Below are 26,246 nucleotides of genomic sequence, written 5' to 3'. Positions count from 1 at the left end.
TAAAAGGTTTTCAACACTTTAGGTTCAACAATCATAGACAGACAGATCTGCAATTTAGCAGCTGGTGTATTATCAGAAAACATTTCAAGAATGCGAGAAATGAAATCGGCTTCAATTAGTAATGGCAATACTTTGTTTTGCAAATATCTTATTCTTCATTTGTCCTTGCAATTTAGAACGTTTGCCATCTCTGACCACCAAATGATGCAAGATATATCGTTTGTTCGTTTGTTAGATTGCACAGTGGGCCTGATTCAGACCCGGTCGCAAGCGCTCGCAACCGGGTCGATGGTGGCCCAGAGCGCATGTGCACGACGGAGCCGGCTCCATCGTGCGCATGCGCGAGACCCGGATAGCGACGGGCAAACCGTCGCTCCGGGTCTCGCACCAAAGGGGGCGTGCTGTCGATGTTGAGTGACAGCTCGCCCCCTTTGGTGGGCGGGCCAGGGGGGGTTGCTGCCCAGAGGGAGGCGTTCCCATGGGAACGCCTACCATTTGGGGGCGGCCCCACTGACATCACAAGTGATGTCAGTGGGAGAGCTTTCGGCTCTGTTTGAGCCAAAAGCTCTCTGGGGCTTGCGATGAATGAGACCCTACCACAAGGGTCTCGTCGCAAGCCCGATGGTCGTGATGGTCTTGACCATCGCAACCATCATCCTGGCTGCTCGCATTAGCTGTGTGTGGCAACCCACAGCAATGCGAGCGGCCAGGAGGCTCCATAAAAAAAAAAAAAAAAAAACGCCCTGATTCAGAGCGAGCGCTCTGTCAGAGCGTCCGGCTCTGAATCAGGGCCAGTGTGTGTATGCACTAGATCATTTGTCCAGCAGTTCAAGGGAAATCGTTGACGACATCACATTGTTTGCAAGTCGTCTAGTGTGTACATAGCCCCTGCCCCAATTGGACCACACAGCAGAACAAATATCGGCCAGTGTCCCAGCTCTAAGCCCAAAGTCAGCTAAATGTTAAATAACAAACACACAGCCTAATTCATTGCTGGGCTGCCCCCAGACTCCCCCGACACTGTGAATAGAACCTCCCCTCTCCCCCCCCCTCCTGACGCAGGGACACTAGGACAGTCCCAGGAAAACAGGACTGTCCTGCTGAATGTGGGACAGTTGCATACATCTCAACTTTTCAATCATAGGTTGCGGGACATCGGACACGTCGTAGGCACGCACGCCCAAAAAAGGAGAACTTCATGGTCAGGGGCCCCATGGAAACAGGGGCGGAGCCTCGCAGCACCCCCTTTGACGTCACTGTGGGGGCGAACGGGGGTCCTGGGCTGGCCCCTGGCTCCCCCTTCACTGGGAATAGATGCATGCGCACGGCATCAATTTTCCCCGTTTACCTGCTGCTTTGCTATACAGAGCAACAATATGTGCTCCTCCTCCCCACCGCAGGACACAGTAGCCCACGGGTGGGACAGTTCCAGAAAAACGGGACTGTCCTGCTGAATGCGGGACAGTTGGGAGGAATGCAGCAGCAGCAGAGCTTTCTCCCACCACTCACACCAATGTCACCGTGTGCACAGACTATGTGTCCTATTCAAGTGAACGCGAGACACTCCTCACCCCTTACCGGCCACGCACATGGTGCCACACCTATCTCTTGCATTTGTAAGTTCAACAAATGTTATTTGTATTACTGCTCAGCTTTAACTTGATGGATCGAATGCAGGTTATTATTTCTAGGAGTTTCCTAGAAATCAGTCATTAGCAGTATATATATGTAGTGCTCCCACGGCAGCATCCAGACAATCCTATAGATATAAAAATATAGCATAATATAGAAGCAGCGAAGCACTCACCAATCATAAGACTCCATCCATGTCCATTACCGAAATATGTGCAAATCACACAAAACCCAAAGTCCATGTTTTGACCATCAGAGGTCTTAGGGCCGGATTCAGAGACGGTTGGTAATGCAGTCGCTCGCCCAGTGGCGGTTGCGGGAATATACAAATACTAATCTCAGCCTTTCTTCTGTGCTGAACTGTGCGACGGAGGAGTGCAGGTGCACCGAGACGCAGACTTTCAGGCTGAATAGTCTGTGCATTTGCGATGGGGATTGTAAACACTCCAACATCGACGCAACATCGGTCTAGGGTCTACTCTCCTCTAATCCAACTAAACATGGCCCGAGGCATTGGATTTGCGATTTAGAACGCAGCAGCATTCCCAGAGATGCATGAGAAACTCCCCTAACACACCCATGAAACAGCCCGTTTCTGCGATCACTTTCGGTCACCTCCCAGTCTCCACCCTAATACGACCAGGAATTGCAAACCCCGAACATTGGTTCAGGCGTGCGCAGTGTGGGATTTCTAGGCTTCTAGGCAAAACATCGCTCAACTGCGTAAATACCGGCACTGCGTCCTTAGTGATGGTACCAAACTATTTCAGACCTTTTAAAAACACTCCTCCTGCGGCTTTACTACATATGACTAAATGGGTGTATCAATCGCACACAGGGCCTGATTCAGAGCCGGACGTTCTGACCAGAGCGCTCGCTCTGAATCAGAGCCCTCCTACCTAAACTTGGAGCGGCCTCCAGGCCGCTCGCATAGCTGTGGGTGACCACCCACAGCATACGCGAGCGGCCAAAAAGATGGTCGCGATGGTCAAGACCATCGCGACCATCGGGCTTGCGACGAGACCCTGCGGTAGGGTCTCGGTGACCGCAAGCCCTGGAGTGATTTTGGCTCTATCAGAGCCAAAATCACTCCCACTGACATCACTAGTGATGTCAGTGGGGCCAGACCCAGGCGGTCTGGCAGCCACGCCCCCGGCACGCCCACCAAAGGGGGCGTGCTGTCAATCAACATCGACAGCACGCCCCCTTTGGTGCGAGACCCGGAGAGACGGCTTCCCCGTCGCTAGCCGGGTCTCGCGAATGCGCACGACGGAGCAGCTTCCGTAGTGCGCATGCGCACTAGGGCACCATCGACCCGCTTGCGAGGGCTCAGCGCTCGCGAGCGGGTCTGAATCAGGCCCTCAGTCATCACTACCAGCTTTTACACTTTCACCAGGGTCAGAGCTGACGCAAGTCAGACCCCTTTAGGAGGCTGCTTTGGAGACCATGTTAAGCTGGCTACACACTAAACGGTGTGTACCCAGCGCGATATCACGGCCGGCGGATCCCGGCAAGTGCTTATACATTTACCGTTGCTGGCAGCGCCGGAGCGACAGCGGGGGCCATGCTGCATTCGGCAGTATGTCCCCCGCTGACGATATCGCCATCGGACATGCATGCAGGCTGCGTCGGGCAATGTCACCATAGCGGATACACACTGGCCGATGTGCCCAATCTATCATCCGATCCCTGGATCAGACGACATATTGTTGAGCGTGTACCCGGCATTTGTCTCAACTTGTGTTCACACGCCCACACGATGCCCTTACTGTACTTTCATTGCAACTGTACACCCCACTGCAGTCCCATATAAGCGCAGTCAAGTCTTGAGGCTGAAAAACCCCCAAAAAGCACAGAGATTCCAAAAAGTCACGCATGCGCAGTGCAATAAAAAGCAAAAAGAAAACCCCCCAAAAATGCTATATGATACTGGATAAAAAAAAACAATGTCTCAAATTGCGCTTAAGGCGGACTGTAATCAGGGCCCACAGTGAAGACTGGCATTCCGGTGCATGGCGAGGCAGTACTTGTATTGCTAGAACATTGAACCTTTATCACACACTGGATTTCCGTGTAGTTTTGCTGTGATGCTTCTCAGTACAGGCTTACGGTTCATGATCTATCAGCTTGTTACCAGGTGACATCCAATTCACCGCGCACGGCTAGGTCCTGGCGGCTGCGCGGGGTCTGTCCTGGCACTGAAATCAATTGTCCCCAAGGAGAGGTCTAAAGAGCATTAGTCACTGGAAGGTTTATACATTCTTTTACCCGGATAATATACATCAAATCATTTAGAGAATGGTATTTACCATGCAAGAATTTATTAGTATATATAACAACACCAGGTGGGTAATTGGTTACAATATTCGCCACTCCCCTAAAAGGCCAGAGGAGCTCTCAGTTTATATTTATATTTTAGGTTTATTATGTCATTGCCTTGTACTAGGCACTGACCCTCATCTAGCAGAATAGGTTGTGTCCAACAACGACAACCTTTTATATCCGTGTACGAATTGCTCGTATCCTGTTAACTCATTCCACGTTACACAGCTATCAGCAGCTTACGTTGGTTACAACAGATCTTTAAATTATAGGTTTAGTGACTTCACATAAAAGGTATTAGCCCTGTGGCCTTAGTATGGGCTCGCAGCTTACGCAGGATTTCATGCTGCTTTGTATTCTACAATATGCACTATTAGCAAGCTCAATTTCTACAGCACAAATATATTACACAGAACTACATACTGTATACAGGTTGAGTCTCCCATATCCAAATATTCCAAAAATACAGAATTTTTGAAGCTCGGCTGAGATAGTGACGCCTTTGTTTTCTGATGTGTCAATGTAGACAAACTTTGTTTAATGCACAAATTACAAATATTGTATAAACTGACTTTCATGCTGTGTGTATATGATACAGAATTGCATTCTGTGTGTAGATTTGGTCCCATGCCCAAGATCTCTCATTATGGTATGCAAATATTCATGCCATACTTACCTACTTCTCCCGATTTGACCGGGAGCCTCTCGAAAATCAGGTAGCGCTCCCGGCAGCCCGGAAAAGTAGGTAAGTCTCCCGGCCGGCCGCCACCCCCTTGAGTCCTCCCGTATGCGGACCCCCACCCCCCCACCCCACGTGCCCCCGGCAGCTGAATCGCGTCATTGTGGCCCCGCCCCCTTCTTCACAATGCCGTTAATCTTGGCAATGTAAAGAGGGTGTAGGATTACAATGACGCAATAGCCCCCACTGTCACATTATCTCCCTCACCACGCCCCCCGTATGCTGCGCTCTGCCCCCCGCCGGAGAAGCCTGGCTTCCCCGTCCCGGAATGCGGGCCCTGGATATTGGCAAGTATGATTCATGCGCTTCGACAGCTGCGCTGGGCCTGGGTGAAGGGGGCGTGCTAAGCAGCCGCAGCCAGCGAGCAGTCTCTCAGTGCAGCCCAGCACACAGCAGCGTGTGCTGGTCTGCTCTGATGTAACAGGGAGGGGGGGCGGGCTCGGATAATTAGTACCCGCTCCCACCCCCCCTCTCGGCGCCCCTGCATATATTACAAAATATGGAAAAATCAGATATCCAAAATACTTCTGCTCCCAAGCATTTTGGATATGGGAGACTCAACCGTTATGCAGTCGGGAAGCCGGCGGACCTAATCCCGACAGCAAGGGTCTAAAGACAGGCGTCGATATGCCGACGCCTGTCATTAGACAAATGCCGGGAGCCCGACATCCCGATCGAAGGGACGCTAAGCGCGGATACCCGGGGGGGGACTTAGGGTTAGGCACTGGGGGTGAAGGTTAGGGTTAGGCACCTCTAAGGGAGGGTTAGGGTTAGGTGGTAGAAATAGTCAATACTTACCTCTGGACGATCGGGATTTCCTACTCTGCCGGGATGCCGCTGTCGGGATTTCAACCGCCGGGCATGGGTCTGGCGGTCAATCATACCCATTCCACTCAACCTGTAGTCCCCTATGTCCTTTGACACAGCATAAACATAGCTGACATTCTCGCGTCACGATACATGCTGGCCCGCACTTCATCTTGCACAAAAGGTTTTGGTTTAGTTTTTAACCATTTTATTTTTATTAATGTTTCGTCACCAATTACGCAGCGCTGTACTGAGAATATTCGCATTAGCACCTGCCCCATTCCAGCTTATGGTCGAAATTCAATTTGTATAAAATTAGTTACATTGCCGGTTTCAAACCCCCCCCCATGCAGATTATGATAAAGGGTCCCCTCCGAATCCAACAATCCTGAAAACGTACCGGATTTATCACCTTATTTATGTTATTTATATAGCGCCAGCTGATTCTGTTGCGCTTAGCAAGTCAGTGTAGAAAGCAAAACGTAAAAACAGAAAACCTGAGACTATAAACAACTAAATAATTCTAACACTTTCATGGTTTTCCCAGCTCAAGAGGGCCCTGGAGGAGGCATCGTCCCTGGTAACGAGCCAGCAGGGGTACCCGTCCTCCTAATGTGTATGGATGAGCTTTCCCCGTATTCCCTGGATGCCTGCTCTCCAGCAAACTCCTGGGTCTCCCCCATCTCCCTGACTGAGCAGCAGACATCTCTATAATAGGCGCAGGCAGCTATGACTACTGATCCATATGGCCAAGACTTGTAATGAAGACATTTTATTTATAGCAGTCTGTTATTACGCAACACAGAGCTTTATATAACAAAAGCGAAGATCCACAGGTCCATGACTGATCGGATTCAATTGCGTCCAGATCCACGTACAGAAGGTTAAGGAGGAGCGTGCTGCATGGTTGGACATCATTATTGTATGAGAGAGCCCCTCTCTCTGCTGTACAGGAATATCACGCTGCTTCACGATTGCCAATTTACTGACAGCCAGTGCAAAAAAAAAAAAAATCCACCAAGAATTCAGCTGCTGTTCTAATGGAGAACATAAGTTTATGAACCACAGGTACTCCAGGGAATGCAGACCGCCAGAATCCCGACACTGAAAGCCCGGCATGGGACTAAAGATAGGCGTCTAAATACTGACGCCTATCATTAGCCCCATGCCAAAATCCCGACGCCCGGCATACCGAATTTTGGTAAGCCGGGCATCGATGAAATACCGAACGTAGGTAAGACGGGCGTCGGGAGCTGTTAGCCGTGGGGAGGGGTGGATAGGTTCAGGCACCCCCCGGAGGGACTTATGGTGAGGCACCCCCCCGGGGAGGGATAGGTTTAGGGTGCGGGGAGGTGGGTTAGGGATAGGCACCACGGGCGGGACTTACCCCCGGAGTCTTAAGGTGCCAATCCACTTGTAGATGCGGGAACGACGGCACGATTACGACGCCGTTGTCTCCCTAGGGGTGAAGTGCATACGCTGAACGTTCAGAAGTTCAGTGTATGCACATCAATCATCCCCGAACATGGGCAACCTGACGACGGTTGTAATGTTTGGGCTATGATAATGCCGGAAACGACCAGGGGGCGCGCCCTTCGCTGTTCATTTTAGACATGTAAATGGCCGATGTGCAGCCGATAACTGAGCGATTGCACAATTACGATGTTGTAATCGTGCAATCGCTCAGCATTATCGGCAAATGGATGGGCACCTTTAGGGTTAGGCACCCCCAAGGAAGGGTTAGGGTTAGGAGGGGAGGGGGGAGAGGGTTGACTATACTTACCAGCCGGCGTCGGGATTTTCTGTTGTCGGGCTTCCAGGGTTGGTATTTGAACTGGCGGCTCTATCATTACTGGATAAATTGATAGAATGTAAGCCCTAGCGGGCAGGGCCCTCTAACCCAGGAATATTCTATATGCGGCCCTCCAGCTGTTGTGGAACTACACATCCCAGCATGCCCTGACACTGAGTCTTAGCATGGACTCATAGCGAAACTGTGGCAGGGCATGCTGGGATATGTAGTTCCACAACAGCTTGAGCACGGTCAATACCCCTGCCAGTTTCTCATGTCCGTCTACTCTCCATCCTCCTAGTTTGTCCCGGTTATGCCTCATACGTAAATGTTTCTGCATGCTACGCGATTCCTTCTGCTAATTTAATCCATTCTCATCAATGTGTTTGTTTGCATGATTTCTGTAGTACTCTTAATGCGTAGCTGTTATCGTATAGTACAACTCTGTATTGTGTATTCATTTTAGTAATGCGTGCTGTCAACCCACTATGCACAGCACTGCGGATACTTTGTGCCACCTTGTAAATTAGAAGATGATAATACTAATAACAATAATAGAAAAGATAATGCATTTTATGCCATATATGTCAATATGCCAAAAGAAAAAGAGGCTCGGCTTGTATAATTATTCAGAATTAAGACCGGATGCTTTTTTTTTTGCCGTAAAACGCCAGCCATACCTAGGACCAAAAAATAGACCATTCTCAGGAGTCTGAGCTCAATATAAATCAGCCACAACAGATTAAACCATCACTATGATACAGTCCTCCCCATGGAACAGTCCGTGGCTACAGTATTTTGAAAAAACAACAGCACCTTTCCAAGAGTACCCCTAAGACAGACGCACACTTTCCACAACATAAAGGCTGAGATTCTGCATTTCCACATTCTGGATGTCTTGGGCCCTCATTCAGAGCCGTTCGCTATTTGCGTTCATTCGTTCAAAAACAAGGGGTGGCTATGCAAATGATCCGTTCGCACATTGCAGTCTGTTCACACCTCTAAGTCTGAACGAGCGAGCAAAACATACGCTCTTTTATTTCTTAAAAACGCCCCCCTGGCCGCTCGCACCATACGTCATGTCCGCTATTTATTAGATTAATCGAGTACATCAAACAGGATATGAACTGCTCGTTATTCTTGTGGTTGGTTTTTTCAACCGCTATTTTGCGAGCAGTTCTGAGTTAAAAAAAACCAAGTGACGTGGTTATTGACGCTGCTATATTAATTATGCACACCCATAAAATGCCCGTTTTGACCTTTAAGCACGCCTGCGAACGGATCTCCACTCCCCGTTTTCAAGCACCTTCCCCTGTTACCACCCACATACGCCTCATTCTGTCACTCAAAATAGCAGGCACTCGCTATATTGCGTACAAATGTTTTTCGGCCGCACTGACTGGTTCGCGCATGCGTACTAAAAACCGTACGCATGCGCAGATGTGCGAACATCGCTCGGAACGAGCGTACTGCCGCTAGCGAGTGGCTCTGAATGAGGGCCTTGGTTTCCTATCCCAAATACCTGGAATTTCCAAATTAAAAACTCTAAATGATCAAAATATTTAGTGAAAATTGTGGGGTAGATACATAAACGTAGATATTGAATATGAACGATAACAAAAAAAAACGAATGATAACGCTGGCACAAAATGGCATCTAATAAGCTTTGGTCTTGATCTCTAACCTCCCCATAGCCTCTGGCTGTGGGGATAGTTGGTTGAGTTACGAAGGTAAAAAAAAAACCAAAAACTGAAAGTTACCAACTCACCCGGCCTCTCGTAAAAAAGGGGAGGCCATATTTTTGTATCCTGCCCACTTCCCTAGTGCTGTGGGTCGCAAAAGGGGCGGAGTTTCCCTGAAAAAAATTGGTGTTTCTGGGTGGATGAGATGCGGATTAGGTCGGATCAGATCAGAGTTGGGTGGATCACGGACGGGTAGTTTTTGTCCCAATTTGGCTTGTGTAAATGTTGGGAGGTGTGTGTGTTTTCTATATATCAGTTCTTAAAGATCTACCCCTCAACACTACATAGAACAGTAAAGCATCCTGAGACCATTCATGTGTGGGGTTGCTTCTCAGCCAAGGAAGTGGGATCACTCACAATTTTGCCTAAGAACACAGCCATAAATAAAGAATGGTACCAAAACATCCTCCAAGAGCAACTTCTCCCAACCATCCAAGAACAGTTTGGTGACTAGCAATGCCTTTTCCAGCATGATGGAGCACCTTGCCATAAGGCAAAGGTGATAACTAAGTGGCTCGGTGAACAAAAAAAAATCTAAATTTTGAGTCCATGGCCAGGAAACTCCCCAGACCTTAATCCCATTGAGAACTTGTGGTCAAACCTCAAGAGGGGGGTGGACAAACAAAAAGTTAAAACCCACAAATTCTGACAAACGCCAAGCATTGATTAGGCGAGAATGGGCGGCCATCAGTCAGTATGTGGCCCAGAAGTTGAGTGACAGCATGCCAGGGCGAATTGCAGAGGTCTTGTAAAAGAAGGGTCAACACTGCAAATATTGACTCTTTGCATAAACTTAATGTAATTGTCAATAAAAGCCTTTGACACTCATGAAATGCTTGTAATGTTACTTCAGTATACCATAGTAACATCTGACACTTATGTAATGTTACTTCAGTATACCATAGTAACATCTGATAAAAAGGTCTAAAAACACTGAAGCAGCAAACTTTGTGCAAACCAAAACTTGTGTCATTCTCAAAACTTTTGGCCATGGCTGTAGGTAACAGTGATATCTGAGGCATGAGGCCTAAAGTGATACCAGTAGTTCTGAGAAAATGGACGCAATGTTCTCACAAATATTGGCTCCACCCACAAAATGGCCGTCTCAACTATCTGTAGGTGATGGGTACACTTTTAAAAAGTTCCGGACCATAACACGTAACTGGTTTATACCAGTTAATGGTTACATTAGGCCTTTGCTGGACTGGAATTGCCTGTTACACAATGTACCAAACATGCTCAGGTCCTGCAACAGTCCAGCTACATATGATGGATAAAGGAGATGTTCAACATTTAGGGCAATGGCAAAAATGTAATGGTCTGTCATCTGCAACCATTACAGGGTCAGCGGCATCGCCTGCCGAGGTCGAGATGATCACATTTTGGACTCCGAGGGGTTAAAACGCCCCTCGTTCCATTTGCCTTTGTATCTGAGCTGCTGTTTACTCCCTTTAGCTCAGCCTCTCCCCTCTGAGTTCGGCTGGATTGGAAGACTGACAAAGCCATCTGCCTCCATGGAAACAGAGAATAATTCTCATTTATTTTTAGGAAAGCATCACAGTGATTCCATTGCATTTGAAGGCATCGCGTAGCAAAGATGCCCTGGAAGGCCCTAGTTACACATGCGTCACGCAATCTAACAGAGGCTGCACTAATGAGCGGCTTAACCATGACAATGCCGGAAGGATGAGACACATTCCACCAGAGGTGCCAAACACATGGCAGAAGTGTGAAAGCGGCATGTACAAAGACGGAAGCAGCCGTCTACGCCTTACATCTGTCCAGTATACCGAACGCAGCGAATACGGAAGCCAAATACAGAAATGGTCACATTAGGCTGCTAAGGCTTACCGATACATGTGGCACCAAATTGTCACACACAATGAAGGGTCATTTCATAACCGGGAAATCTGTGTACCAGTGTTGTGCGGTGAGGTGAGGCAGAGCCTTTCCTGTCATACTTCTGTATACGCCAATGACTATAAAAATATTAAAAGAAAACATTCTAAGGGGTCTATTTACTAAGCAGTGTTAGGAGACAGAGTGAAAAGTGATAAGAAAGTGATAAGGTGCCAGCCAATCAGCTCCCAACTGTCATCTCACAAGCTGTGTTTGAAAAATTACAGTTGGGAGTTGATTTGCTGGCACCTTATCACTTAAGGTGCGTACACACTGGGCAATATTACTGAGCGACTGCACGATTACGACATAGTGCACAAATCATGCACTTTTATGTCAGAAACGACCAGCGCTGTGCACTCCCGCTGGTCGATTCCAACATTGTCCATCGCCTGAACATGCAGCACAATCTGCCGATAACGACAGATTGGCATGTTCAGGAATGATGGACAGTGCCTGCACTGAACGACTGATCGTTCAGTGCAGACACTACAGGGGATCAGGAACTACGGTACGATTACGATGTCGTAATCGTACTTTCTTTCCTGATCGCTTAGTGTGTACGCACCTTTACAGTGAAAAGTGATAAGTGATAAGGTGCCAGCCAATCAGCTCACAACTGTCATTTTTCAAACACAGCTTGTGAGATGACAGTTGGGAGCTGATTGGCTGGCACCTTATCACTTTCTTATCACTTTTCACTCTGTCTCCTAACACTGCTTAGTAAATAGACCCCTAAATATCTTCTTTGTATTATTCTAATAATTTTTATAGCCAGAACTCTGGAGTAAAAAGTATATGGCAGGTGAGGCACTGCCTCCCCTGTCTACCTTTTCCACACTTCCCTTATCAAAACACACCAACTTCCAGCACTATATACTGCTGCATCTTTGTATAATGCTCACATGTACCCTCGGGTTCACATACCTATCTGCAAATCTGGCTCGGATACTAGCCAGTGCCTCCCCAGCCATTTACCTCACCGCACGACAGTGCTGTGTACCCTACATTACTGTGAGATTTGGGGGCTTATTCGATAAAAATAAGAAAAAAAACAAAAACTGCTATTTGCAAAAAAACATGATTAGACTTGTTAAAGTAAGAAAAAAAAAAAAATGAACAACTAGAATCAATGTGCTTAAGCACTTTTTTACATGTAAACTCAATTTTAATAAATCAGTTCCCTGAGGTCTAAAATTGTGCAGTGAGCTATTTAATTGTACAAGAAGCTATGAAGAAGTGGTGTATGGCTGCACTTCTACTGGCGGAAAAGGGGGTGTGGTATAAGAGATAGACAGTAATTAGTTAGACAATGTCTAGATAGACACCAGATGTTAGACAGTCAACAGTTAGACAGGGGAAAAAGTTAGACACAGATAAAAGTCAGACACATTAAAGTTAGACATGTAAAAAGTTCGACAGGGTCAAAAGTTCAAAATGAAAATGGTTGACACAAAAATGGTCGACAATCATTTTTTTTTTTTAAGCCCTAATCTTCACCCTAACCCTCCCCTTGGTGCCTAATCCTAACCCTCCCTCCTGGTGCCTAACCCTAACCGTGGGGGTAAGTGCCTAACCCTCCAGTAAGTGCCTAACCCTATAAAAAAAAAATATGTGTCGACCATTCTTGTGTCAATCTTTTTCATATCGAACTTTTGACACTGACGATCTTTTGTACCTGTCGAACTTTTTACATGTCTAACTTTAGTGTGTCTGACTTTTGTCTGTGTAACTTTTATTCTTGTCTAACATCTGGTGTCTATCTAGACATTGTCTAACTAATTACTGTCTGTCTATGGTCTGGAACCCCGGAAAAAGGCTAAAACCAAATGACAAAACTTATCCTATGACCGTATCCAACTGTTCAAGCTGCACTACCGCCTAAGCAAAGATTTTCAGACCGTGTCCCTCCCCCTAGGCAGAAGCCACAGGCTGCTTTATCCAGAAGGTATACGCAGGGCTCTGCCAGATCTGTAATACAGAACCGGCAAACCAGTTTAGATTGCCACTTTAAATGTCAATGGTGGGTGTTTGAGCGAGAGGACCAATCACGAACATCAATTCTGGAAGAAACCTGAGGAAATTATTGTATTTAGAAATCCCTGGAACTTGAGGAGAGGAGAATGTTTGTATAAAACGTAGCTGCTTCAAACCAGACCTGTTGAAATTGTTCAATGGGAGCATATCAATGCTGTGTAACGCCCGCTGAGTTTGAAAGCACCAACACTCTATTTAGGAGCCCAATAGGGAGGTGCCAAACTGGGGGGACCTTCACCTAACTGCGACATGCTGGGAACCAGGGTCGTCAAGAGACTTTTTTGGTCCCTGGTGTGGCCGAGTCCATTTGGGGGATGTGGCTAGGCTCCATTGTGAATACCAGGGCCCTGAAGCCGTCTTGGCACTTAGAAGGCAAACCTGTATTCTTCTAATTGGATGTCAAAAGGTCCTTTTATTACAGACAAATTGCAGAATAAATGTGCTGTGTTTATGCTGACTCGCAGATATCCTGGGAGTGTAGAATAATTATTAACTCTCTATCTCACTCAAGCACTTGAAAGTGACAGAGATGAAACGGAGCTGCCAACAGCTGTGGCTGGCAGAGGCATGCTGATATCTGTAGTTCCACAACAGCTGGATAGCTACAATGTGTGGAAACCTTGCAATACAGTATGGCAGAACTATTAGCTTGTCCTGAGCCCACAGCACAGATCACCCCTTAAAAAGGACAAAATGGAAATAATTGAGATTTGCAGGCGATGGGCTATGTTAACTAGTGGGGAGATTAAATCACTGCAGAACCCACAGAATTCGATAATGTTAATATTTTTCTAACAAATGACAGTTGGGAGCTTATTGGCTGGAGCACCATTTATCATACACAGTGACATTTATCACTCGTTTTGGTGATAAAACTCGTTAGTAAATGAGGCCCAAAGTGTCGTAATTCTGAACACGTCGTCGCTTATTCAGTGTTAACATGCTGAACGTAGATATTATGAATGTGTCAATGTCGATATAACGACCCGTTTAACCTGTTGTATGTGTATCCCAGGGGTTAAAGTGGGCCAGAACTGGGCAGAACTGCGCTCCGTCAGTTCCATTTGGAGACGGAGCCAGTCAATGCACCCAGGGCCTGATTTATCAATGTGTTTTATCACTCACAGAGAGTGATAAAACTCGTTGCGTACAATGATTATGGTGCTCCAGCCAATCGGCTCCCAACTGTCATCTGTTTGAAAAGTGACAGTTGGAAGGCGATTGGCTGGAGCACCATTTATCATACGCAACAAGTTTTCTCACTCTCTGTGAGTGATAAAACTTGTTGATAAATGAGGCCCAATCTCCGCTCTAAGGGGTATATTCACTAAAGTGAGAGTTTTTAGAAGTGGAGATGCTGCCCATAGCAACCAGATTCTAGCCATTATCTTCTAGAAGGTGCTAGCTAAATGTTAAGTAGAATCTGATTGGTTGCTATGGGCAACATCTCCACTTCTAAAAACTCTCACTGTAGTAAATATACCCCTAAAACAGACTTGCTCCTCTCCTGCCAGCTGTGCCCCCTTTTCACACTGGATTGTAAGCTCTCTAAAGGCGCATAAACACTGGACGATGTGTCCAGTGAGCGGCAGCGGCGGGGGGTGTATAAGTGCATACACACTCGCCGATGCCGGCAACGGCGAACAACGGCGGGGGTGGGAGCGGGGCCATGCTGCATTCGGCAGCATGGCATTCGCTAATGATATCCCCAGATTGAGCTGCATGTTCAGACGGCTGGGGATATCGTTAATGCCCCGCGGGAGCACGCATCGTCCGTCGTTTACTGCATACACACTGAACGATATATAGTTCAACGATATCGCTTATATTGTTCGCAATTATCGTCTAGTGCGTATGCGGCTTAAGTATAACGAGCAGTGTCCGCTCTACCCTCAGCTTTCACACCTGTATTTACTTTGTGAACCTTGTATGTCCCCCTACTTTTGCGTTCCACATTCTGCGCCGCTGCGAAATGCCTTACAGATCAACAAAAACAACAATATTACGAGCGATGAATAAGACATAATTAAAACAAGCTACAATGGGTTTCTTATAAGCATTCCGAGACAAAGAACTACTTGCTAAGTGTTTACATTTATTCTAAGCACCCCCTAAATGTGTGTACACAGTTTAGGCATTAGGTGGGATAAACAAAAACACAATGGGGGGGGGGGACGACGACTTAGGAACCATTTTACTGTCACGAGTGATCTAGGATGCAAATGAGAAACCCGGTTCTAAGAGACAGACCTTGCACTATGCCAAACCATTGCAGGTTGCTATACGGCAAGTCGTAGGCCTCCGGGAACTGAAAGGGTTAAGGTTATAAACGAGGGGGTGGGGAGAGGGGGAGAATCTAATTATTACAATGTGCACAGGAATTTTTCCTGCCGATACCTGGTGTATAAAGGCAGCACTGAAAGGGTTGTTAGGCAACCAGAGTGTTCTGCTGACACGGAGGACTTGTTGGATGATGGGTGACCTGCAAAAAGGAGCTGGATCACTGGCTTGGAACAAATTAAAATAAAATAAAAAAATGTACTAATGAAAACAAAAAGTCTTATCGGCTGCCTACAAATTCTGCACAATTCCTTGTTACGGCTGAATCAGATGGGGACAATTTGTACGTGACTGAGGTTGGAACCAAACGCTAAGTACTAAATGTAACATATATAGTACCGTAGAATGTGAAGTCCCGGTTTATAATGATAATATGAGGGGATGGATGGTCTCCATCCCCAATCCTGGGGGTCTTCGTAAATGCTTTGTATCGTTGCTGTTCCCAGTGGGTGCTGAACCAGAACAATGATTGGGTATAAAGTTGCACTACCCAGTTAGGTTTCTTTTATTCCACCCTTTTCATTTTCTCCCATACAAGAGCCCTATAGTCGATGCGTCCTGCTACATCTTTACCGCCGCAACATTCTGCGAGTCGTGCGCCTTCATGTGTGTCTTGTTCGCTCCAGAGATCAGTAGGATTGCAATACATGCGCACGTTTGTGGCATCGGCGGCAAAGTTGTAGCAGGACACTTCTGTATGTTGGGGTTCTGCAGGTGCCGTTTCCAGGGGACGCTGTACATAAGAACCCTATTATGGTCTTAAGTTCTCCTTTCCTGTTGAGATTATGGTGGGTTTTGAGCATCATAGATGATCCCAAAACTCATTCTTCAGTAGTAGGCAACATAAGGCCCCCAACTGTGGAACTAAAGATCTCAGCACGCCTTGCCACCGTTTTGCTGTTAGATCATAAAACCTGGTTACGGCCTGGCTACTTGCATGTACAAAAGAAAATAATACCAGTAGAATGTAATTAATTCTTCTGGATGGCAGAAAACGGTTACATTGATTAGTGCACATGTAGGAGAACAAGCTGGTACATTAGATGTCTTGATAGTTTACCTGTGAAGAAAACGCAGAGCATCCAAACTAGATTTATCGCCTTTGTGGTTGGGTGGTAAAAGACTTACATAAAGATAAATATATTCTCTCACCAACGCCTCTGCATCAGCTGCAAAACCAGCATTAACACTTTCAGAGAAGCTATTGATTGAGGTCTCTAAGCTGTGCTTACCACACTCCGTCTGAGGAAAACAGAGATTTATATGCACAAGTTTACAAATTATGCTCCCCATTTACTAACAGGCCCCGGAACGGACTTATAATGAGGGTTTCCCTGGCACTGGTAAATTATTCAGTTGCAAATATGACCAATACTCAATACCTATTTTGTAGACCACCTTTTAGGACATTGGGGGAAATGAAATCTCCTCAGACTCGCAAGCATTGGCGAGATTCCGGGGAGTCTGGCTGATGTTTTAAAGTGGCAATCTTTTAAAAAGGCAAAACTAGGTTGGTTTTGACTTTTAAATGATTGCCACGTTAAAACATTAGCCAGACTCGCTGGGATCTCACTGAGGTCTTCAATTTGCACGCTATAACATTTAACTCATTATGTCCACCTTCTGGTGACTTTACCACATATTCTTGTATATGCCACCCTACAACTTCTGCTAACTATTCCTAGGTATATAATATCAACTTCTGCCAAGCATCTTTACTTTACCATCTTCCTGCTAATGCTTTTCAGCTGTTTATTTGTATCATCGAGCAGAGGGGTATCTATCTTCACGGCTCATTATTGGATACAAATACAATGACATCCAGGCTGCAGCTTTAGGCCATAGCCCCCCGGGACAGAATAAATAAAGCCACTCTGCCTGATGCTATAAAGACGTGGCTTAAGCTGGCCACACACATATCGATATTTTACCCGATCTGGCCAATTCCGACACATTGGAACGACAGATCGTGTAAAATATGGCCAAATCCTGGAGTAAATCGTGAGTCCCCACTCACGATCACGAGAGAGAGAACCAACCACTCAGCTCCTAACTGTCACTTTGCAGGCTGTGCGTTTAAATGAGTTTGGAGCTGATTGGTTGGTGCTTTATCTCCGTCCACTTTCTCTCTGCCCAAGGCTTAGTACATAGACCACTATAATATTTTTAGTCCAGTAGAATTTGGAATATTCCTCATTGCATTACTTACTTGCTAAAAGCAAAGGATAGTCTAATGCAGTGAAAGGGACAGGTGGCCCTAGGCTCGCTTGTGGCCCTCAGCTCTTTCCTGCTTTGCAGCTAAATAAAGCTCATAATGGTCATTTAAAATGCCTGCTGGTAATTGGTTACAAATACAGGTTGAGTCTCCCATATCCAAATATTCCGAAATACGGAATAATTTTGGCATGACTGAGATAATGAAATCTTTGATTTTTGATGGTTCAATGTACCCAAACTTTGTCTAAGGCGCAAATTATTACAAATATTGTATAAAATTACCTTCAGGCTGTGTGTATAAAGTGTATATGAAACATAGCTAAATTTCATGTATGTACACAAACTTTGTTTGAGCCACAAAATTATTGAAAATATTGTATACAATGACCTGCAGGCTGTGTGTATAAGGTGTATGTAATATATAAATGCATTCTGTGTGTATAGTGGGGTCCTATTCCCAAGATATGTCATTATGATATGCAAATATTCCAAACTACGGAATATTCCGTTATCCAAGCATTTTGGATATGGGAGACTCAACCAAAAATGTCACTTTCATAAGGCACTTACCACTGAGCTTGAGACGATTGTTCAGCCTTATTATAATATAAGGGGCTGTATAGAGCTTGTTTCAGACCCGTAACGGTAATCTGGAATCGGACCCTTGGCAGGAGGTTCTGGGTAACTGCAAGTACCTGCAAAGACTGATCTAGGATACTAAGCATGTTACAATGGACTGCTTAACCTTCCATAGGAGGTTTTTAATGAAGTAGTCATGAGCAGTCTTCAATCACTGCGTCCAATACACTCCAACTATACTAATATACCGGGAATGGCCTTAGTACCAAATAGATAATCACAATTACCAGATGTCTTCAGTGACATCACGGTCTTCTGTCGCACACATCAGCTGACGCTGTTTGTAATACAGTCCGAGCCTGGTCCTTATAATGTTGGTGAACCAGCTCCATCACCTTGCGCCTCTCCGATGCACAAAGCATCCCAGGAATTTCTCAGGATGGAAAAGTCTAAATATAAAGTACTTCTCCCCACTAAGATTTTGCCCTCTGTGGACCTGCTGTTCCACTACACCTTGGACGTGTCATGTGTTTGCTTGATAAGGGAGGAGTTGTGCGATAGTGTCTTCGGGCTGCATTTGTGATGCATACCAGACAGTGACTGCCAGCTATTCCCCTATATATCAGACCACACAATATCATCAAACACAATGGGCGCTCCCCAGAGCCTCAATGTTCCACCCAGCGAGCTACAAAGATCTAAAAAAAAAAAAGTTATTACAAGTCTAAAAGTTCTATTTGACAGTTGTCACTGATGCCGATATAACAGATTAGAAAGCAAACAGAAGTAGGGAAAACATGAAAGAAAAGAAGTTATATACTATGTATAGGTCCACTCTCATATAAACTCTTTTTATCCGCTTTACTCCCACAGTCGCCAAAAATAGGCAGCATTATAATCTACACCACCCCAAAACACATACACAACAGGCACCGCCATTCAGGGGGCTGACCTGCACATTGTATAGATAACCATCTCTCACCCTCACTTGTACAAGACTTCTGTTTGATAACAGCTCCCATGGCAACCGGAGTCAGTATCAGTATATACCCTATTAGATATTTATCACCCAATTTACCCAACACCCATCCCTAGCTTGAAGGAGATGTAGGGCACAAGCGGTGAAGAGACATGTTGCCGATGTATATGCACGCAAAAAGGCATATCGACGCTAACATACCCCTACATTGCACACCTAACCGCCATTCATATAGATTCTATGGTGTACTTGTCAGTTGGCAAAAAGCCTAGCTTCACACCATTTGGTAAAGCCATCTTGAGATGGCGTTAACTCTACATTGACCACAGCTGGCAATGGGGACCAGCGAAGCCTCTCCGGTTCAATGACAACGCGTATGCGTAGACATTTGCCACACCAGCGTATTTCGCAATAACCATTCAACGGCAGCATTAGAGTACCCAAGAGGAAGACACTATCGAGGACACCAAAGGAGGGTAAGTATTGATGAATACCAGTGGTATCCACACTTGTAACAATGAAAGATATAGCCGTTCAACACAAAGGGAAAAATAAAAAAGGATACCACCGACTGTGGCAATTAGTTATAGACACCACAATCATCCTCCTTGGAGCCCTGATCAAGCTGAAGCTCCCAAATCTTTTTACTTCTCTTCCAGCAAGACAGACCAAGCCCAATGTCAAAATGACAGTCTGCGGAGTCCTTAATACACATCTATTAGTGCTTTCCACTGATCCTTGACCAGCCCAAACCACCTAGACCTTATCGTCCAAGAAGAAGCTTCCGGTTGGCGGAGCAATGTCACCTTTTACTGTTGATCCTGTTCCCACAGTGGTGAAATACAGTTGGTGCTCAATAACTATGGCTGGTTCTTCATGATAAGAAGAAGGGCTGATCCACCCACGTTCTAAGGGGGTCACATAGGCTACAAACGCACTACACTCATGGTACACCATCAGAATCACTAGACACAGGCAAAAATAACAATGAACAGAAAACGACTTTGGGAAGAAGGACTTCCAGTGATTACAGAGTTCCAAAAGCAGCCTCCAGGCCACCACTGTTGTAAATTAGATTTAACGTGATAATCCACTACTAAGGAAAATATATATATATTTTTTTTTAATTAATATTTTCAGCAATGACCCAAGTAATTTATGTTGTAAGTAAACGGCCCAGAAGGAGTAATTGCATAATGTTCGACGCAAGAGGCGTAGGGAGCGAGATTAGCATAACAGTGCGCCCAATGATGTCTGGTTTGGGTAACAGAACAAGAGATGTACAGAGTTCAGTAAGAATGGAGTCATGTGTCGAGATAAGCTTACAGAAGGAGCGATAGCGATGCGGAGAGGGAGAGATAGGAACCAGGAAAGTTACTGAGATGAAGAACCAGAGAAGACAGCGATTAAAAGTGTGAAGCAGAGATAGCGCAAGTTAAGACAAGTATTACAAGACTGTGATTACCTGGTAGTTACAGATGAGCACAAGTTTTGTGTTGGGATTGGAAGGTGGAGGGGATAGCTGACATGAATAAGGAATTAGTACATGGGAAAATCATTGCACACAGGAGCTACACAGTGAAAGAGTGAGACTAGCGGGGAAACAGTCTCCAACGGGAGTGAGTGTAAGCTTTGCAGACAAGTGCACTTGTGGGTGCACCCGCTAAGCCTGATTATGGGCGGATAACGAAAGACGTGATTTGCACTAAAGGCTGACTGTGGACAATCTGTTTAAGAATGCCATTACATGATTACAAGAGATTTTATATATTCAGGAGCTATAAACAAATCTTATATAAAAGTTACCCAAACAAAGATGATAGCGCCCAATCTATTATATCAGTGTTACCGGTGCATTATATGATCTGCTGCTGTTTCCCACTGTAGGGTGGTTTAACCTGTGGGTAGAGACTGAGCAGCAATCTGAGCGATTGACCGAAGGGTATTGCCAGCAGCGAGTTATACAGAACACACTACCTCTAGGCACCAAAGCAAACAGGAGGTTACATGTAATCATAAGAAAAAATAAACTGCAGGTGATTTTAAGCCAAAGACCAGCAATAAACCATCACTGTCGTGTTTAGAGTTCACGCAGAGGCTATGTGAGACTTGAACCTCGCTCCGAAATTGCGGCTGCCTCATCCGGCTCGCGACGTGCATTGAGGCGAGAACGTGTGTTTGGGTGGGAGGCCTTAATGAGGTGTTAAGAGATCTATTTATGCATTGGGGGCACAGTGTGTTCATGAAACAGTTTTGGCAAGCTGAATCCCGGGCAATGTATAAATATTTAAAATCACTTCCTCAATGTATTTCTAAAGTAATTTAAGTCATCAGTAGCAAAACAGGTGGCACTGCAAACAAAATATGCCAGAGAAATGATCACAGAAAGTTTGCCTGACATAACCTGTGTCCCAAAAAGAACCACATTCAAACACCTGCCAGGAACAGATGAATTTAGCCTCTCTCTGCGTTGGTGCCTAAAGGTAACTTCTGGCAGCCATTTTCTGCCTGATCAGACTCGAGGTACGTAAAATATGTGAGCAGAGGGAGGAGAGAGCCACCAGCTGACACTGCTTTCATATTGTGTACAAACATTAGCCTGCTAGGCCCTAATGTCTCTGCTGCTCAATGATCCTGCACAATATCTTCACGGTCTTCTGCCAGCTTGCTGCCCGCCCCTAATCTTATGCTCTTGTCCCAAATCCATCCTTCACTCTTGCCAGCTCCGAGGAAAACAGGGGGTAATATTTAGTGCAGGGTTTTTAGAAGTGGAGATGTTGCCCATAGCAACCAATCAGATTCTACTTATCATTTATCTAGCACCTTCTAGAAGATAATAAGCTAGAATCTGGTTGCTATGAGCAACAACTCCACTTCTAAATACCGGCACTTTAGTAAATATACCCCAAGGATCATCTTTAAAATGTATCATAGCTGCAGTCTGATTGGCGGATACGGGAACCCTTCAATTTGTGGAATCCCGCAGGAGAGTAGAGTGTGGACATAAATAAGCAGCGGTTCAGGAACATTCACAATGGTCAAGTCTCCTATACTGGCCGGAGAGACTGTCCTGCTGCTACACATCTACAGATGCACCTGGAATGCTCTGCAAATCAGCCCTCATAAAGGCTTATGTCCCGATAGGGACTTGCACCAGTCTACGTCCCTGCAAGCCCTGTCATAAATGTGACTTTTAAAGACAAGTTAACATGGTACAAATCCCCCATACCCGAGTGCTCCCAATAAACCAACATACTGGTCACCTGATCTTCACCAACTAGCGAATCAGGAAAAGGGGGAGTTCAGAAACCGGTGACGCAGATTTACAGGGTAAGATGTAGCAAGCCTTAGCGAAGGCTAAAGTGGAGAAGTTGTCCAGAGCAACCAATTAGCTTCTGCCATTTATCCAGCAGACTCATACTTGCCGACTCTCCCAGAAACTGGGTAGCGCTCTCGGGATTCCCGGAAAAGTGGGCAAATCAGCTCAATTGCGTCATTGTGGCCCCGCCCCCTGCTTCACAATGCCGGTAATCTCAGCACTGTGTAGACTGGGCGGGGCCACGATGACACGATCCCGCCCCCCCCCCCCCCCCCCGCTCACCCCCCAAATGTGCCTGGGTTCCCGAACTGAAGGCAGATGGGGACTTCTATCACCTATCAGCTTCATATTCTCAACCAGCAGCAATCAGATCAACGCAAATTTAAATCAACTTCCTGAGAACAGAGGAGCCCTGATGCAGCTCTCCGTCACCACAGACCAATGTATAGGTTACACAAAGAGTCCTGGACGCCCAACTGGAGATTTTTATTTTTTAAAAAGTCTGATAGGGAGATTGATCAAGCCTTGGAGTGAGATAAAGCTGATCGGTTGCCAAGAGCAACCAATCAGCTTCCAAAGGTGCCTGCACACTAGACGATTCGCCCCATGAGCGATAGTCTACTCTGTCCCCGGCAGGGGTGTGCTCAATGTCGTTAACGACATTGAGCACATACACACTGAATGATATCATGAACGATATCATTCAGTGCCGGGCACCCTCCCTCATCCCCGAACATGCAACAACATGACAATATCGTCAGGTTGGCCTGTTCAGACGATGAACGACAATGACCAACGACCTGTGAGAGCACGCATCATTGAACCTCAACACTGTCACTGCAGAACCATGCAGTGCTACAATCGACATTAGGCCCAAATTACTAGGACCACCAGACGATTTATGCAAAATACCTGCAGATAATGCTGTCGTAGGATGTGGGATTCTGTATATATGAAGTGCATCACCCATGAAATAATGGGTAAACGACGCGATCTGGAGGGACTTTTAGCGCTGCGAGCATTAGCATAACGGCTGCATGGTGAATTGTTCGAGGGCAGCAGCTGTTAAAGTGTACACAGAACGGACCTGCAGCCTGCGATCGTAAACAGCTACTGGATGCTCGAGCGGAACGGAGAGTGAGCAGACTTGTTCAGTAACACAGACGGGCAATAGTCCATCAAATTACAGATAATATGAACCAAGAACCAATTCAGACGGCCTCTTAACAGTACGCCGCACATAACAGTGGGTGGGATGTACTAAGCAAGGCATTATCGCTGGATGTACCTAGAAATGTGAATAAAATCACAAAGGACAGCTCTCCCGATAAGAGATGCCCTTTGCGATGCCCTCGGACAGAGAGAATCCTGGGTTTAACACCTAGAAGTCCCTCCAGCGTCCTTCTGCGCATGTGCAGAAGGAGGGATCCGATTGAATTCCTCTTAGGGGAGGCATCCCGAAATTAAGCCCATAGGCTTCTATTGGGTAACGCCACTTGAAGATGACGATACCTACCTGGACGGGTGCTTAGTACATTTGACTGCATTTTCGGGGGTATTACAGCATTTTTCACTTTAGTACATCCCGCCCATTGTATGGACTACAGAAGCATGTCCTGCCTTTACTCCATTGCTATCTGGTGCAACCAGGGTGAAGAACCTGCAGTTTGCGCAGGAACACAGGAATCGGACCATAAATGATTGGAAATGTGTCATGTGGTCTGACGAATCATGTTTTCAATGACACAACGCAGATGGTAGGGTGAGGATATGGAGACAACAGCAGGAAAGCATGGACCCTTCTTGCGTCGTCATGACTATTCAGGCTGGTATCGGCAAAAATGTGGTGATGCAGTTTATCACATTTGGCCTAATATTCCCCACAAAACATACAGAGACAGTTAGTAGAATCCATACTTAGAAGAAATTCAAGCCGTATTAAGGGTAAAAGGTGGCCCAACAAAAAGTTCTAACCCGGTGGTCATAATAATTTGGCCAATTAGAGTATACAGAATTTAAATACCATGGGGCCGAGTTGCCCGTTTGTGGTCCCAGCATCCGTGTTTTCACACTGTGCCAAAACGAAGTACATGTAAGTACGGGCGACGCAGAGTCGTGCGGATTTTGGTGGCATCTACACTTACGACCGAAGAAGCATAACTGGGCTGCAATGGGGCATTCTCACATAGGGAACGTTCAGTGACGGCATGTTGATGGAAGTGCAGGCTGGTTTGGACATAAGCATGAGTGTGGTATGAATGGTCAGCAGTGACCATGTTGACATTCATGATGTCTATGCGGATGATATGTCAACATGATGAACAGTCGACAAATCTTCCCTGGTGGTCTAGTGGCGTTTTCCTCGACCCCTGGCGGCAACTCTAGCGTCTTCTTCTGGGTCCCGTGTGTAGCATTTCCAGCGCAGGCATCTGTGGATCGGCATTCCAGTAAGTACTATTCCCCTATCTATTACCCTAAGCCCTACCCCACCCCCTAGTGCAACATTTTCCAACCACTGCGCCATGGCACACCAGTGTACCGCGAGCGGTTGTCAAGTGTGCCGCGATGTCAGCAAAGTCAGAGTTGACTTTACTTGTACTGCTGGCCCAGCCAGTATTGGACTCTTCTGGGAGGCTCAGGCATGCCCCGGCCAGGACCTATGGAGACGCGGACGCATGACCTAGGTCACGTATGCCGTGTTGCACGCCCACCTGCACACTGCTCCCAGCTCTGCACTGTGTGCTCAGTCACTGAGGTCTATCCCCATCTAAGGCTTAGTAAATAAAGTGAACGGAGATAAAGTACCGCCCAATCAGCTCCTAACTGCCAAATCACAGACGGTGTTTGAAAAATGATAGTTAGGAGCTGGTTGGTTGGTACCTTATCTCCATCGACTTTATCGCCATCCAAGGCTTAGTACATAGACCCCTTAATTTTAAACAGGGTTATAAGCAGCAGTAAAAGAAGTTCTTGCGTAAATAAAATGTGATTTATCACTGTACAAAACCACCCGTGAAAAATCACCCTTGGCGGTATATTTACTAAAGTGCGGGTTTTTAGAAGTGGAGGTGATGCGTCTAGTAACCAATCAGATTGTACTTAACATTTATCTATAGGTTACAGATTGCAAAATTTGCCAGTAGCTCACAACCTTGCCGCCTCCACTGCAAACATCCCAAACTGTCCCGATATTAGTTGTACAGTCCCGATATTAGTTGTACAGTCCCAATTTGAGGGTTATGTCCTGCTGTCGGTACATTAATCCTTATTTGCGAGAAGTCAGGACGTTTTTCCTTGTTTATTCTAGTAAGCAGGTACCGCGCACAGCAGAGGCAGCTTCCTGCAGTGGCACGGCACTTCAAATGGTCTTTGGCCCTGATTCAGAGGCGCTCGCTATTTGCGAGCGCTCGCTCTGAATCAGGGCGGGCCGGGGTTTTTTTTCACCGGCCTACAGGCCGCTCGCTAAGCTGTGGGTGACCACCCACAGCTTTAGCGAGCAGCCTGGCGATGGTCGCTATTATCGCGACCATCGGGCTTGCGACGAGACCCTTGTGGTAGGGTCTCATCCACCACAAGCCCCAGTGAACTTCCTGCTCTAATAGAGCAGGAAGTTCACTGCTGACATCACTGGTGATGTCAGTAGGGCCGCCCACAAACGGCAGGTGTTTCTTCAGGAACGCCTCAGTTTGTCCAGCCACCCCCCCTGCACGCCTACAAAATGGGGCGAGCTGTCAATCACAATCGACAGCCGCCCCGTCTTGTAGTGAGTCCCGCAGTGATTGAAAATTCACTCGCTACGGGGCTCTCGTGCGCGCATTGCCCGGCCATCGACCCGCTTGCGA

At 46.3% G+C, this 26,246-nt stretch overlaps 1 protein-coding gene across 3 annotated transcripts in view; it reads right to left on the bottom strand.

Moving 5' to 3' along the window:
* Positions 1–26,246, bottom strand: part of CAMK1 (calcium/calmodulin dependent protein kinase I) — a 153,371-nt gene that overhangs the window by 54,022 nt on the left and 73,103 nt on the right. The gene's annotated exons all lie outside the window — the stretch shown is intronic.

This window comes from Taudactylus pleione, unplaced genomic scaffold, assembly GCF_031769625.1.
Source record: "Taudactylus pleione unplaced genomic scaffold, aTauple2 ptg000133l, whole genome shotgun sequence".
In the NCBI taxonomy this organism is placed as follows: Eukaryota; Metazoa; Chordata; class Amphibia; order Anura; family Myobatrachidae; genus Taudactylus; species Taudactylus pleione.
The sequence above is the reverse complement of the archived record's forward strand: the minus strand, read 5'-3'. Positions and strand labels throughout refer to the sequence as shown.